We start from the raw sequence: 4,481 nt of genomic DNA on the forward strand, positions 1-4,481 counted from the left end.
GATGGCCCAAAGAATGTCATGCAACCGCGTCTCCGGCACGCCCAGAACGAAAAGCCCATTTTCTGTCATGATTTTTTGTCATAGAAGTAGGACCCCACCACATCTACGATGATTCCGGGTTTTGTCACAATTATCGTCATAGAAGTGTCATAAGTATGACAGAAAAAATTTCGTTCGGCCCAAAATGACACGGATGTGTCTTTTTCTGTAGTGTTATTACTTGGTAGACCATGGCAATTTGATTAAAATTCTGTACACCATGGTAGAAACAATCAGTATACTCTTGTTCATAAGGATAAACATATTACTTTGCTTCCTACGACTCCTGATTCCATTTTGAAAGATGATATTAATAGAGATAATAAAGCAAAACAGGATCACAACAAGAGTGAAAATCAGATTGTGGCAAAAGAATTTGAGCAACAAATGAAGCCTAATAATAAACCATCTAGTGTAGCTTCCGAAATTAAATTGAAAAGTGCATGTTTACTTGCCACCAAATATGGTATTCATGATCTACATTACAGCAAATATGTTTGCTATGCTTTTGTGTGCAAAGAGGCATTATTGTCATTCGAGGACATGCCTTCCTCTTTGCCTCCTGTTGTTACTAACATTTTGCAGGAGTTCACTGACGTCTTTCCACAAGACGTGCCACCGGGATTACCACCTATTCGAGGGATTGAGCATCAGATTGACTTAATTCCTGGTGCTTCACTACACAACCGTGCACCATACCGTACCAATCTAGAGGAGATGAATGAGATTATGCGTCAAGTCCAGGAGCTGCTCGACAAAGGTTATATTCACGAATCCCTTAGTCCTTGTGCTGTTCCGATTATTCCAGTGCCGAAAAAGGATGGTACATCACGTATATGTGTTGATTGTAGATGCATTAATAATATTACTATTCGTTATCCTCATCCTATTCTTAGGCTAGATGATATGCTTGATGAATTGAGTGGCTCTACAATATTCTCCAAAGTTGATTTGCGTAGTGGATACCATCAAATTCATATGAAATTTGGAGACGAATGGAAAAGTGCAGTTAAAACTAAGTTTGGTTTCTAATGCACCTAGTACTTTCATGAGATTAATGGACGAAGTTTTATGTGCTTTCATTGGATGATTTGTGGTAGTCTATTTCGATGATATACTGATTTATAGTAAATCTTTGGAGGAACATTTGTAACATTTATGTGTTGGTTTTATTGCTCTATGTGATGCACGTTTGTTTGGTAACCTTGGAAAGTGCACCTTTTTAATCGACCGAGTATCTTTTCTTGGCTATGTTGTTACTCCACAGGGAATTGAAGTTGATATAGCCAAGATTGAAGCTATTGAGAGTTGGCCGCAGCCCAAAACGGTCACACAAGTGAGGAGTTTCCTTGGCCTCGCTGGTTTCCTTAGGCGTTTTGTGAGAGATTTCAGCACCATTGTTGCACCTCTCAACGAGCTTACAAAGAAGGATGTGCCTTTTGTTTGGGGTACCGCATAGGAAGAAGCCTTCACGGTATTGAAAGATAAGTTGACACATGCTCCTTTACTCCAACTTCCTGATTTTAATAAGACTTTTGAGCTTAAATGTGATGCTAGTGGAATTGGATTAGGAGGTGTGTTATTACAAGATGGCAAACCTATTGCATACTTTTTTGAAAAATTGAGCGGGCGTAGTCTGAACTATTCTACTTATGATAAAGAATTATATGCTCTTGTTCGGACCTTAGAAACATGGCAACATTATTTATGGCCCAAGGAATTTTTTATACATTCTGATCATGAATCTTTGAAACACATTAAAAGTCAAGCAAAGCTGAACCGTAGACATGCTAAATGGGTTGAATTCATTGAGACTTTCCCTTATGTCATTAAACACAAGAAGGTTAAAGAAAATGTTATTGCTGATGCATTGTCTCGTTGTTATACTATGCTTTCACAACTTGACTTTAAAATATTTAGTTTGGAGACCATCAAAGATCAATATGTGCATGATGCTGAATTTACAGATGTATTGCGGAATTGTAAGGAAGGGAGAACTTGGAACAAGTTCATTGTTAACGATGGATTTGTGTCTTGTGCTAAAAAGCTATGCATTCCAACTATCTCCGTTCGTCTTTTGTTGTTGCAGGAGGCTCATGGAGGAGGATTAATGAGACACTTTGGCGTGAAGAATATGGAGGATATACTTGCTACACATTTCTTTTGGCCAAAGATGAGACGGGATGATGAGCGTTTTGTTGCTCGTAGCACTACATGTGAAAAAGCTAAGTCACGTCTCAATCCTCAAGGTTTATATATGCCTTTGCCTGTACCTAGTGTTCCTTGGGAGGATATATCTATGGACTTTGTTTTAGGTTTACCTCAAACAAAGAAGGGGAGGGATAGCATATTTGTTTTTGTGGATAGGTTCTCGAAAATGGCACACTTTATACCATGTCATAAAAGCGATGATGATGTTAATGTTGCTGATTTGTTCTTTCGTGAAATTATTCGCTTGCATGGTGTGCCAAATACTATTGTTTCATATCATGATACTAAATTTCTTAGCCACTTTTGGAGATGTTTATGGCCTAAGTTGGGGACTAAACTGCTTTTTAGTACTACATGTCATCCCCAAACTGATGGACAAACTAAAGTAGTCAATAGAACATTGTCTACCATGCTTAGGGCTGTTTTGAGGAATAACAAAAAAATGTGGGAAGAATGCTTGCCTCATATTGAATTTGCTTATAATTGGTCGCTGCATTATGCTACTAACATGTGCCCTTTTGAAATTGTGTATGGTTTCCTACCTCGTGCACCTATTGATTCGTTGCCTCTTCCATCTTCGGAGAAGGTTAATTTTGATGCTAAACAACGTGATGAATTAATCTTAAAAATGCATGAGTTAACTAAGGAAAATATTGAGCGCATGAATCCTAAATATAAACTTGTTGGAGATAAGGGTAGAAAACGTGTTGTCTTTGCACCTAGAGATCTTGTTTGGTTACATTTGCATCAAGATAGGTTTCCTAATTTGCGCAAGTCAACGCTAATGCCATGTGTTGATGGTCCTTTTAAGGTGTTAGAAAAAATAAATGATAATGCATATAAACTTGAGTTGTCTGCAGATTTTGGGGTTAGTCCCACTTTTAACATTGTAGATTTGAAGCCTTATTTGGGTGAGGACGATGAGCTTCCGTCGAGGAAGACTTCAATTCAAGAAGGGGAGGATGATTAGGACATCACTAACAAATTTACACCCACAGCCCCTACTGATGCATATACAGGACCAATTACTAAAGCTCGCGCACGCCAATTAAATTACCCGGTACTTTGTTTCTTGGTAATGATTCTAATGTTCATGAGAACATGATGCTGCCTAAATTGGATACATTTGTCTTGCTTACAAATGAAGGGCCTAGCTTGGACAAGAAGGATGATCATTGGAGCAAGATCAAGCATGGGCATGATGGCATGCACAAGGGGAACAAGAACGGAGTTACAAGTGAGGATTTCAGGACTTTGAAGCCACCATAATGTGTGCGTGATGCCTTGGACGAAATACACAAGATGCCACTTCATAAATTTCATCCAGAGGCTATTATAGGTGCTGCGCCACCTTATGATTGGGCCAGGCCCATGTAATTTCGAAATACTTGAGTATAGACTGCTTTTAGAGTCTGTACGTGTGGGGAAATAAGAGTTTCGGTTATTTTCGGACCCCTCCTCCAAGGGCCATGAAATTCCCCCTCTTCCTCCATATATACATCCCTTAGGGTGTCATTTAGACTTTGGGTTTTGTTTAGATTAAAAGTTCACCATAGCTGCAACTTCGCGTACTTCGTTTGTGTTCAACGACTAGACCAAGATGTCACAGAACCCCACCTTAATCAACAAAGCTTTCATCTTATATTCGCATTATCCAGATTGCTATCTTAGTTTCTTGGTCGTTCTTCATTCGCTTGCAGGAAATAGACCTTCGTGGTCAGGTTGATCGTGCTCCGACTTGGTCAATAACTTGCCGGAGTTGGTTTAGCAATTGCTAAGGCGCGACGTCCTCGCACGTTCGTAGTCAGATCATCAAAGTCGACTTCCACCAAAGCGATATCCATCATCTCATCAAAAGACGGGACACCTTTGCCTCTATCACTGTTGAAAGCCATCATGTGGCCTAAGTGCCAATAGGCTGTTGTTGCCTCTTGAAAGAAATCATGTGGCCTAAGTGCCAATAGGCTTTTGTCGCCTCTTGAAAGCAATCATGTGGACTAAGTGCCAATAGGCTGTTGTTGCCACCTAAAAGCAATCTTGTGGCCTGAGTGCCAATAGGTTGTTGCTGCCTTTTGAAAACAATCACGTGGCTTGAGTGCCAGTATAGCCGTTGCTACCTTCAAAACAAGCATATGGCCTAAGTGCCAACCGGCTCGTGTGGCCATTGAAAGCACATGGCCCTGTGAGCCAACTCATCTGGTCGTGATTTCAAAGCCGGCCACACATTATTT

The sequence above is a fragment of the Triticum aestivum genome, chromosome 4A (assembly GCF_018294505.1).
Source record: "Triticum aestivum cultivar Chinese Spring chromosome 4A, IWGSC CS RefSeq v2.1, whole genome shotgun sequence".
NCBI lineage: Eukaryota > Viridiplantae > Streptophyta > Magnoliopsida > Poales > Poaceae > Triticum > Triticum aestivum.